Source organism: Triticum dicoccoides, chromosome 2A (assembly GCF_002162155.2).
Source record: "Triticum dicoccoides isolate Atlit2015 ecotype Zavitan chromosome 2A, WEW_v2.0, whole genome shotgun sequence".
NCBI classification, from domain to species: Eukaryota; Viridiplantae; Streptophyta; class Magnoliopsida; order Poales; family Poaceae; genus Triticum; species Triticum dicoccoides.
Genome location: NC_041382.1, coordinates 621,010,892 through 621,024,102, shown reverse-complemented (window position 1 = coordinate 621,024,102; position 13,211 = coordinate 621,010,892).

Below are 13,211 nucleotides of genomic sequence, written 5' to 3'. Positions count from 1 at the left end.
CTGAATTTACATTGCAATCTCGGTGGGACCGATTCGCTCTTTCGGTGAGACCGAAAAGTTACGGAAGGGAAACAGAGAGTTTGCAATCCCATCTCGGTGAGACCGAGATCCCTATCGGTAGAACCGATTTGCTAGGGTTTGGCAGTGGCTTAAGACAAGTGAAACTCGGTGGCGCCGGATAGAAAGAATCGGTAGGACCGAGTTTGGCTTTGGGTTTAGGTCATATGTGGATATGGGAAAGTAGTTGAGGGTTTTGGAGCATATCACTAAGCACATGAAGCAAGAGGCTCATTAAGCAACACCTCATCCCTCCTTAATAGTATTGGATTTTCCTAAAGACTCAATGTGATCTTGGATCACTAAAATATGAAAAGAAGAGTCTTGAGCTTTTGAGCTTGAGCCAATCGGTTGTCCTTAGCATTTTGAGGGTTCCACTTTCACATCCATGCCATGCCAATCATTGAGCTTTCCTGAAATAGTCATCTTGGAATAGCATTAGCTCAATGAGCTATATGTTGTTATGAATTACCAAAACCACCTAGGGATAGTTGCACTTTCAATAATCTATCCCGTTGCTGATAGTGAGTGGGTAAGTCCTGTCCATTGTGTCCCTAAGAAGGGAGGTACTACTGTAGTTCCTAATGATAAAGATGAATTGATTCCACAAAGAATTATCACAGGTTATAGGATGGTAATTGATTTCCGCAAATTAAATAAAGCTACTAAGAAAGACCATTACCCCTTACCTTTTATTGATCAAATGCTAGAAAGATTATGCAAACATACACACTATTGCTTTCTAGATGGTTATTCTGGTTTCTCTCAAATACCTGTGTCGGCTAGAGATCAATCAAAGACTACTTTTACATGCCATTTTGGTACTTTTGCTTAGAGACGTATGCCTTTTGGTTTATGTAATGCACCTGCTACCTTTCAAAGATGCATGATGGCTATATTCTCTGACTTTTGTGAAAAGATTTGTGAGGTTTTCATGGACGACTTTTCTGTCTATGGTTCCTCTTTTGATGATTGCTTGAGCAATCTTGATCGAGTTTTGCAGAGATATGAAGAAACTAATCTTGTCTTGAATTGGGAAAAGTGCCACTTTATGGTTAATGAAGGTATTGTCTTGGGGCACAAAGTTTCTGAAAGAGGTATTGAAGTTGATAAAGCCAAGGTTGATGCTATCGAAAAGATGCCATGTCCCAAGGACATCAAAGGTATAAGAAGTTTCCTTGGTCACGCTGGATTTTACACGAGGTTCATTAAGGACTTCTCAAAAATTTCTCGGCCTCTGATTAATTTATTGCAAAAAGATATACCATTTGTCTTTGATGATGATTGTGTAGAAGCATTTGAAATACTTAAGAAAGCATTAGTCTCTGCACCTGTTATTCAGCCACCTGATTGGAACCTACCCTTTGAAATTATGTGTGATGCTAGTGATTATGCTGTAGGTGCTGTTCTAGGGCAAAGAGTTGATAAGAAATTAAATGTTATTCATTATGCTAGTAAGACTCTAGACAATGCTCAAAGAAATTATGCTACTACTGAAAAAGAGCTTTTAGCACTTGTATTTGCTTGTGATAAGTTCAGATCTTATATTGTTGATTCTAAAGTAACTATTCAAACTGATCATGCTGCTATTTAATATCTTATGGAAAAGAAAGATGCTAAACCTAGACTTATTATATGGGTCCTCTTGCTTCAAGAATTTGATTTGCATATTGTTGATAGAAAGGGAGCTGAGAACCCCGTTGTAGACAACCTGTCTAGGTTAGAGAATATTCTTGATGACCCACTACCTATTAATGATAACTTTCCTGATGAACAATTAAATGTTATAAGTACTTATCATAGTACTCCATGGTATGCTGATTATGCTAATTATATTGTTGCTAAATTCATACCACCTAGCTTCACATACCAACACATGAAAAAGTTCTTCTATGATTTAAGACATTACTTTTGGGATGACCCCCATCTTTATAAAGGAGTAGATGGTGTTATTAGACGTCGTGTACCTGAGCATGAACAGGAACAGATCCTACGCAAGTGTCATTCCGAGTCTTATGGAGGACACCACGCTGGAGATAGAACTGGACATAAGGTATTGCAATCTGGTTTTTATTGGCCTACTCTCTTCAAGGATGCCCGTAAGTTTGTCTTGTCTTGTGATGAATGTCAAAGAATTGGTAATATTAGTAGACGTCAAGAAATGCCTATGAATTATTCACTTGTTATTGAACCATTTGATGTTTGGGGCTTTGATTATATGGGACCTTTTCCTGCCTCTAATGGATACACACATATTCTAGTTGCTGTTGATTACGTTACTAAGTGGGTAGAAGCTATTCCAACTAGTAGTGTTGATCATAACGCTTCTATTAAAATGCTTAAGGAAGTTATTTTCCCGAGGTTTGGAGTCCCTAGATATTTAATGACTGTGGTGGTTCACACTTTATTCATGGTGTTTTCCATAAAATGCTTGCTAAATATGATGTTAATCATAGAATTGCATCTCCTTATCACCCACAGTCTAGTGATCAAGTAGAGTTGAGCAATAGAGAGCTCAAATTAATTTTGCAAAAGACTGTTAATAGGTCTAGAAAGAATTGGTCTAGGAAACTTGATGATGCATTATGGGCTTATAGAACTGCATACAAAAATCCTATGGGTATGTCTCCGTATAAAATGGTTTATGGAAAAGCATGTCACTTACCTCTCGAACTAGAACATAAGGCATATTGGGCTATTAAAGAGCTTAACTATGATTTTAAACTTGCCGGTGAGAAGAGGTTATTTGATATTAGCTCACTTGATGAATGGAGAACCCAAGCATATGAAAATGCCAAGTTGTTTAAAGAAAAAGTTAAAAGATGGCATGACAAAAGGATACAAAAGCGTGAGTTTAATGTAGGTGATTATGTATTGCTATACAATTCTCGTTTAAGATTTTTTGCAGGAAAACTTCTCTCTAAATGGGAAGGCCCCTATGTTATCGAAGAGGTCTATCGTCCCGGTGCCATAAAAATCAATAACTTCAAGGGCACAAATCCCAAGGTGGTAAACGGTCAATAAATGTTGAAACCAATATTATTGAAACCGTAACCCCGGAGGAATACATAAACACTTTCCGGAACGTTTCAGACTCCGAAAAGGAATAGGTATGTGGTACGGTAAGTAAACCGACTCCCAAAACAATTTTAAGGCAATATTTCTCCGTTTTGGAATATTTAGAAAAATAGAAAAATAAGTAGCAGTCCGGGAAGGACACGAGGGCCCCACGAGGGTGGTGGGCGCGCCCTACCCCCCTGGGCGCGCCCCCCTACCTCGTGAGCACCTCGTGTGCCTTCCGGACTCCGTTTTCTTACGCGTTACGTATTTTGGTCGGTAAAAATTCATTATATAACCTCCCGAAGGTTTTGACTCCCGTATCACACAAATTTCCTCTGTTCTTGTTTCGAGCTATTTTCTGTCAGGGTTTTCCAGGCTAGCCATCATGTCGTCTCCCTCCTCTAACAATGGTCACAACGATGCTTGGATAATGAAGATAGATCTGAAGAGGGAAGAACCCACGAGGGTCAACAAGGATGAAAGGATCAAGAAGGCCACAGAGGATCAAGCTCCAGCAGCAAAAGACATATTTCAACCTGATCATAACCTTCTTACCCCAACTGAGATCAAAGCCTTCAAGATGATTGAGTTAGCTCGTATACAAAACAAGTATCTCACACAAGAAAATATTTTGTTGAAGGAGCATATTGTTGCACTCAAGGGCATTATTCGCAAGCTGGAGGACCTCTTACGCTCGATGTGCGATTATCCGTCACCTCCACCTTCTTCACCGACAAAGGAGATATAATCACATGGGTATGGGCACTCCCCCTGGCAACTGCCAAGCTTGGCGGAGGTGCCCCGGTATCGTATCACAATCACAACTCCTATCTTTACCGTTTTTCTTAGTTCGATCCTATTAGTAGTATCTTGATCTAGTAGAATAAAGTTTATGGCATGATCTAGTTTTGAGTTTTGCTTTATGATCTCTCTTTGTAATCGAGTCCGTGAGCAATATATAATAAATATTAGTGTTGAGTTAAGGGCTTGATTATTTTGCCATGATCTCGGGTGAATAAAAGAAGAGAGAAAAGAATAAAAAGAAACAAAAAGTTCATATTGATCTTATTAAGAGTAATGACTTCACATAGAAAGAGTATGATGATTAAAAGTTGTTGGGGGTTGGCAGACATAGCTTTGGTCATTGTTGCAATTAATAGGAAGTAATAAGGAAAGAGAGGTTTTCACATACAGATATATTATCATTGACATCTTTTATGATTGGGAGCACTCATTAAAATATGACATGCTAAAGAGTTGATGTTGGACAAGGAAGACAACGTAATGAGTTATGTATTTCTTATATCTGAGATAAAGTATGTTGTCATGGATCATCTAACTTGTTGAGCTTGCCTTTCCCCCTCATGCTAGCCAAATCCTCAGCACTAAGTAGAAATACTACTTGTGCTTCCAAAATGCCTAAACCAGTTTTGCCATGAGAGTCCACCATATCTACCTATGGATTGAGTAAGATCCTTCAAGTAAGTTGTCATCGGTGCAAAGCAATAAAAATTTCTCTAAATGTGTATGATTGATTGGTGTGGGAGAAATAAGCTTTATACGATCTTGTGATGTGGAAGTAATAAAAGCGACAGACTGCATAATAAAGGTTCATATCACAAGGGGCAATATAAAGTGACGTTCTCTCGCATTGAGATTTTAAATATCCAACCCTAAAAGCGCATGGCAACCTCTGCTTCCCTCTGCGAAGGGCCTATCCTTTATTATTATCTTCTACCTTATGCTAGAGTCATGGTGATCTTCACCTTTTCTTTTTCATTTTATCCTTTGGCAAGCTCAACATGTTGGAGAGAACATGATATATATATATATATATATATATATATATATAATTGGATGTAGGGGAGCATGAACCATTATTGTTGACATTACCCTTGAGGTAAAAGGTTGTGGGGCAAAACTATAAGCCCCTATCTTTCTCTGTGTCCGATTAAAACTCCATAACCACAAGTATCGCGTGAGTGTTAGCAATTATGGAGGACTAAATGATAGTTGAGTATGTGGACTTGCTTTTTAGCTCTGACATAGACTCTTTCTGATGTTATGATAAATTGCAATTGCTTCAATGATTGAGATTATAGTTTGTTGGAGCCCAATAAGGTTTATGATTTATACTTTTGCATTGTGAATAGATCATCACTTGAACATAAGTAATCATATGAAAAAAATCTGTATATATTGCTGTTATGAGAATAATCATGATGCTTTCATGTCCGTATTTTTTTATCGACGCCTCTACCTCTAAACATGAGGACATACTTATTGTTATCGGCTTTTCGCTTGAGGACAAGCAAGGTCTAAGCTTGGGGGAGTTCATACGTCCATTTTGCATCATGCTTTTATATCGATATTTATCGCATTATGGAATGTTTTCACTTTATGTCACAATACTTATGGCTATTCTCTCTTATTTTACAAGGTTTACATAAGGAGGGAGAATGCCGGCAGCTGGAATTCTGGGCTGGAAAAGGAGCAAATATTAGAGACCTATTCTGCGCAATTCCAAAAGTCCCAAAACTAGGCGGAACCTTGGCGGATCCAATCTAGAGCTCTGACAGAGCTGTTTTGCCGGGGAAACTTCCCTCCCGGAGGGGGAAATCATCACCATCATCATCATCAATGCTCCTCTCATCAGGAGAGGGCAATCTCCATCAACATCTTCACCAGCACCATCTCATCTCCAAACCCTAGTTCATCTCTTGTATCCAATTCTTGTCTCAAAGTCCGGGATTGGTGCTAGTAGGTTGCTAGTAGTGTTGATTACTCCTTGTAGTTGATGCTAGTTGGTTTATTTGGTGGAAGATCATATGTTCAGATCCTATATGCATATTATTACCCCTCTGATTATGAACATGAATATGCTTTGTGAGTAATTACGTTCATTCCTGAGGACAAGGGAGAAGTCTTGCTATGAGTAGTCATGTGAATTTAGTATTCGTTTGATATTTTGATAAGATGTATGTTGTCTAGCCTCTAGTGGTGTTATGTGAACGTCGACTACATAACACTTCACCATCATCTGGGCCTAGAGGAGGGCATTGGGAAGTAATAAGTAGATGATGGGTTGCTAGAGTGATAGAAGCTTAAACCCTAGTTTATGCGTTGCTTCATAAGGGGCTGATTCGGATCCATATGTTTCATGATATGGTTAGGTTTCATGATATGTCCTTGGGGCATGGCATCTTTTCAATAGCATCAACCTTGGCTTTATCAACTTCAATACCTCTTTCAGAAACTTTATGCCCCAAGACAATACCTTCATTAACCATAAATTGGCACTTTTCCCAATTCAAGACAAGATTAGTTTCTTCACATCTCTGCAAAACTCGATCAAGGTTGCTCAGGCAATCATCAAAAGAAGATCCATAGACGGAGAAATCGTCCACGAAAACCTCACAAATCTTTTCACAGAAGTCAGAGAATATAGCCATCATGCATCTTTGAAAGGTAGCAGGTGCATTACATAAACCAAAAGGCATACGTCTATAAGCGAAAGTACCAAAAGGGCAAGTAAAAGTAGTCTTTGATTGATCCTTGGCTGACACAGGTATTTGAGAGAAACCAGAATAACCATCTAGAAAGCAAAAATGTGTATGTTTGGATAATCTTTCTAGCATTTGATCGATAAAAGGTAAGGGGTAATGATCCTTTTTAGTGGCCTTATTTAATTTGCGGAAATCAATTACCATCCCATAACCTGTAATAATTCTTTGAGGAATCAATTCATCTTTATCATTAGGAACGACAGTAATACCTCCCTTCTTAGGGACACAATGTACATGACTTACCAACTGACTATCAGCAATGGGATAGATTATACCTGCCTCAAGGAGCTTTAGTATTTCCTTTCTTACCACTTCTTTCATTTTAGGATTCAGCCGTCGTTGATGATCACGAACTGGTTTAGCATCTTCTTCCAAATTTATTTTATGTTGACATAGAGTGGGACTAATGCCCTTAAGATCATCAAGAGTATACCCAATAGCAGCACGATGCTTCTTCAGAGTTTTCAATAATCTCTCTTCCTCATGCTCTGAAAGGTCAGCACTAATAATAACATGATATATCTTTTTCTCGTCAAGATAAGTGATATGTCTCCATCGTATCTACTTTTCCAAACACTTTTGCCCTTGTTTTGGACTCTAACTTGTATGATTTGAATGGAACTAACCCGAACTGACGTTGTTTTTAGCAGAATTGCCATGGTGTTGTTTTATGTGCAGAAAACAAATATTCTCGGAATGACCTGAAACTCCACGAAACATCTTAGAAAAAATAATAAAAAATACTCACCAAAGATGAAGACCAGGGGGCCCACACCCTTCTCACGAGGGTGAGGGGGCGCCCCCCTACCTCGTGGGCCCCTTGGATGCCCTCCGACGCCAACTCCAACTCTATATATTTGCTTTCGGAGAGAAAAAAAATCAGAGAGAAGAAATCATCGTGTTTTACGATACGGAGCCGCCGCCAAGCCCTAAAACCTCTCGGGAGGGCTGATCTGGAGTCCGTTCGGGGCTCCGGAGAGGGGGATTCGTCGATGTCGTCATCATCAACCATCCTCCATCACCAATTTCATGATGCTCACCGCCGTGCGTGAGTAATTCCATCGTAGGCTTGCTGGACGGTGATGGGTTGGATGAGATTTATCATGTAATCGAGTTAGTTTTGTTAGGGTTTGATCCCTAGTATCCATTATGTTCTGAGATTGATGTTGCTATGACTTTGCTATGCTTAATGCTTGTCACTAGGGCCCGAGTGCCATGATTTCAGATCTGAACCTATTATGTTTTCATGAATATATGTGAGTTCTTGATCCGATCTTGCAAGTCTATAGTCACCTACTATGTGTTATGATCCGGCAACCCCGAAGTGACAATAATCGGGACCACTCCCGGTGATGACCATAGTTTCAGGAGTTCATGTATTCACTATGTGCTAATGCTTTGTTCTGGTTCTCTATTAAAAGGAGGCCGTAATATCCCTTAGTTTCCAATAGGACCCCGCTGCCACGGGAGGGTAGGACAAAAGATGTCAAGCAAGTTCTTCTCCATAAGCACGTATGACTATATACGAAATACATGCCTACATTACTTTGATGAATTAGAGCTAGTTCTGTGTCACCCTATGTTATGACTGTTACATGATGAACCGCATCCGACATAATTATCCATCACTAATCCGGTGCCTACGAGTTTTCCATAAACTGGTTTACGCTTATTTACTTTCCCGCTGTTACTATTACAATCACTACAAAATACCAAAAACATTACTTTTGCTGTCTTTACTTTTGTTGCTGCTACCACCACTATCATATTACTTTGCTACTAAACACTTGATGCAGATACTAAGTTTCCAGGTGTGCTTGAATTGACAACTCAGCTGCTAATACTTGAGAATATTCTTTGGCTCCCCTTGTGTCGAATCAATAAATTTGGGTTGAATACTCTACCCTCGAAAGCTGTTGCGATCCCCTATACTTGTGGGTCATCAATAAGCATATTTAAGAGTATCAGGCAATGGTTTAGGCTCAAACACGGGATCACCCTTGGGTGGAGGAGGATCCCCTAGGATTTCAATAGGCAAATTGTATTTCAGGATAGGTTCCTGTTTAAAGAATACTTCATCTATTTCCCTTCTTTCATTCATAAACATATCATTTTCATGGTTTAGCAAATATTGTTTTAAAGGATCACTAGGAGGTACGACAATAGAAGCAAGACCAATAATTTCATCCTTACTAGGTAATTCTTCTTCACGGTGTTGTCTACTAAATTTAGAGAAATTAAATTCATGAGACATATCATCTAAACCGATAGTAACAACATCCTTTTTGCAATCTATCTTAGCATTAACAGTGTTTAAGAAGGGTCTACCAAATATAATGGGACAAAAGCTATCTTGTGGGGAACCAAGAACAGGAAAATCAGCAGGATATTTAGTTTTCCCACACAAGACTTCAACATCTCTAACAATTCCCATTGGTGAAATAGTATCTCTATTGGCAAGTTTAATTGTGACATCAATATCTTCTATCTCAGCAGGTGCAATATCATGCATAATTTCTTTGTATAAGTCGTAAGGTATTGCACTAGCACTAGCACCCATATCACATAAGCCATGATAACAATGATCTCCTATTTTAACAGAAATAACAGGCATGCCTACCACATGTCTGTTTTTTATCTTTTGCACAAGGTTTAGCAATTCCAGCAGTCTCATCAAGGAAATGAATAACATGCCCATCAATATTATCAGCCAAAAGATCTTTAACAATAGCAATATTATGTTCAACTTTAACTTGCTCAGGAGGTGTATATGTTCTAATATTGCTTTTACGAACCACAGTTGAAGCTTTAGCATGATCCTTTATCCTAACAGGGAAAGGTGGTTTCTCAACATAAGAAGTAGGAACAATAGGATCATTATAAGTGATAGTTTTTTCTTCAACTTTAATAGGTGCAGCTACTTTTACTTCTATGTGAGGATGATATTTAAACCACTTCTCCTTGGGGAGATCAACATAAGTAGCAAAAGATTCACAGAAAGAAGCTACTATCTCAGAGTCAAGTCCATATTTAGTGCTAAATTTACGGAAAACACCGGTATCTATAAAAGATTTAACACAATCAAACTTAGGTGCCATACCTGACTCCTTACCTTCATCGAGGTCCCAATCTTCAGAGTTGCATTTAATTCTTTCCAATAAATCCCATTTGAATTCAATAGTCTTCGTCATAAAAGAGCCAGCAGAAGAAGTATCGAGCATGGTGTGATCGTTGTCAGAAAGCCGAGCATATAAATGTTGAATAATCATCTCTCTTGAGAGCTCATGATTGGGGCATGAATATAACATTGATTTAAGCCTCCCCAAGCTTGAGCGATGTTTTCTCCTTCGTGAGGCCAAAAATTATATATATAATTGCGATCACGATGAACAAGATGCATAGGATAAAACTTCTGATGAAATTCCAATTTCAATCATTTGTAGTTCCATGACCTCGTATCATCACATAGCCTATACCATGTCAATGCATCTCCCTTCAAAGATAAAGGGAATACCTTCTTCTTAATAACATCTTCGCGTACACCTGCAAGCTTAAATAATCCACAAACTTCATCAACATATATTAGGTGCTCATCAGGATGCATTGTTCCATCTCCTGCAAAAGGATTAGCTAGTTGTTTTTCTATCATACCCGAAGGAATTTCAAAGCAGAAATTTTCATTTTCATTTTCATTTTCAGTAGGTTCAGTAGGTTGAGGAGCAACTCTTTGCTCTACTGGTCGGGGTGAAGATACCCCGAACAAGCCCCTCAGAGGATTACTTTCCATAGTAACAAGTGACAGTAAATTTTAGCACACTATATAAATTTTCCTTACTAAATTCCACCTACCAAAGGCGCTTCAATCCCCGGCAACGGCACCAGAAAAGAGTCTTGATGACCCACAAGTATAGGGGATCTATCGTAGTCCTTTCGATAAGTAAGAGTGTCGAACCCAACGAGGAGAAGAAGAAAATGATAAGCGGTTTCCAGCAAGGTATTCTCTACAAGTACTGAAATAAGTGGTAACAGATAGTTTTGTGATAGGATAATTTGTAACGAGCAACAAGTAACAAAAGTAAATAAAGTACATCAAGGTGGCCCAATCCTTTTTGTAGTAAAGGAAAAGCCTGGAAAATTATAGAGAAAAGCGCTCCCGAGGACACATGGGAATATCGTCAAGCTAGTCTTCATCACGATCATATGATTCGCGTTCGGTACTTTGATAATTTGGTATGTGGGTGGACCGGTGCTTGGGTACTGTCCTTACTTGGACAAGCATCCCACTTATGATTAACCTCTATTGCAAGCATCCGCAATTACAACAAAAGTATTAAGGTAAACCTAACCATAGCATGAAACATATGATCCAAATCAGCCCTTTATGAAGCAATGCATAAACTAGGGTTTAAGCTTCTGTCACTCTAGAAACCCATCATCTACTTATTACTTCCTAATGCCTTCCTATAGGCCCAAATAATGGTGAAGTGTTATGTATTCGACGTTCACATAACACCACTAGAGGAGAGACACCATACATCTCATCAGAATATCGAACGAATACCAAATTCACATGACTACTAATAGCAAGACTTCTCCCATGTCCTCAGGAACAAACATAAGTACTCACAAAGAATAATCATGTTCGTAATCAGAGGGGTATTAATATGCATATAGGATCTGAACATATGATCTTCCACCAAATAAACCAACTAGCATCAAGGAGTAATTAACACTACTAGCAACCTACTAGTACCAATCCTGGACTTGGAGACAAGAATTGGATACGAGAGATGAACTAGGGTTTTGAGAGGAGATGGTGCTGGTGAAGATATTGATGGAGATTTCCCTCTCCCCATGAGAGGAGTGTTGGTGATGACGATGGTGATGATTTCCCCCTCCCGGAGGGAAGTTTCCCCGGCAGAACAGCTCTGCCGGAGCCCTAAATTGAATCCTCCAAGGTTCCGCCTCGTGGCGGCGGAGTTTCGTCCGAGGAGATGGATTACTATTTTTTCCTCATCGAAACACTCCATATAGCAGAAGATGGCCATCGGAGGGCCACCAGGGGGCCCACGAGGTAGGGGCGCGCCCCCCACCCTCATGGGCAGGGTGTGGCCCCCCTGGTGAACTTCTTGCGCTCAGTATTTTTTATATATTCTGAAAACGTTTTCCGTGAAGTTTCAGGACTTTTGGAGCTGTGCAGAATAGGTCTCTAATATTTGCTCCTTTTTCGGCCCAGAATCCCATCTGCCGGCATTCTCCCTCTTTATATAAACCTTGTAAAATAAGAGAGAACTAGCAGGGTCACCCGCGCATTTGCGCGGCTAGGTTTAGTACTGTTGTTCTGTTTCTGTTTCCTCATATACTATTACAACTTGACATTAGTAGGATGTTAGGTATTACAATTATAGCCGGAATACATATTGAGAAAAAAGTTATTCAGATTGTTTACTATCTAGTCATTTGTGTCCATAGATTTTAATTTTACTTAGGTCACCACTACACAACATATGATGTACCATTCAAATTATAGGAAATCATTGCAGACGATATGGATATCTTCAGGAAAAGCATCTGGAATTCAGTGGGAGTACCTCTTTTCTTTGAGTGTACATATTAGTTAGCTTATAAAGCATGTTTCTTCATTCACAAAGCTACATTTTCTTGATTTTTATCTTCCACTTCTCTACATTTGTTAGTGTCTAGCTTCAAACAATAGTTTGCAGAGAAAATTTACATCGAGAATAACATCCAAACTTTGATACTTTGTTGATTAAAAGGTCTAAGGCAATGTATGATTCACCATGCACACAATTAGAGTATCATAATGTTTTCTATTTTTTTTCTTATAAATCTCTGAATCCATTGGTGTCTATATTTCTATCAAAGCCCTCTTTAGAAATTTAACGCCAAGAACGATATCTAAACATTGATCAAGTCTTTTTTATTTTCTCCTTCTTTGTGCTCCATATTCGTTTTATTGCAGTTACGAATCTTGCTTTGTGAATACTCTTGCCTCAAAAGGCTTCCACGGATGTTGATTTTTTTTGTGAGAGATACACGTCTTGATTTTATCTATCATCATTTATATTTCTTGGCCATCTAAGGCATTATAATTTTATCTATCATCAGTTATATTTATTGGCCATCTAAGGGATTCACCAAAATAGCTAAATATTCTTACACATTCCATCTCGCTAATTTCCTGCTAATTGTGCTTATCTGGGAATATACCCAGATTAAATTATTTATCAGGCTTGCCATGCTCTGTTGCTTCCAATTTATTCCCGCACCCGCTTCATCATTTTGATTTGTGTTGTAAGTTTAGTGATGAAGCAATGGCATCATGTAGCTATTCTTATGATTGTACTTCTAGTAATTTGGAATTCTCTCAATTTCTCATAGTAATATTTAACGACTTGTACTAAATGTACTGATGGATTTATATGCTTCTTTCAAAAATAAATATTTAAGATATAATAGAGAGGATTTGTCTTGGAAATAAAACTGTTATTCTTCGTCATACAGACC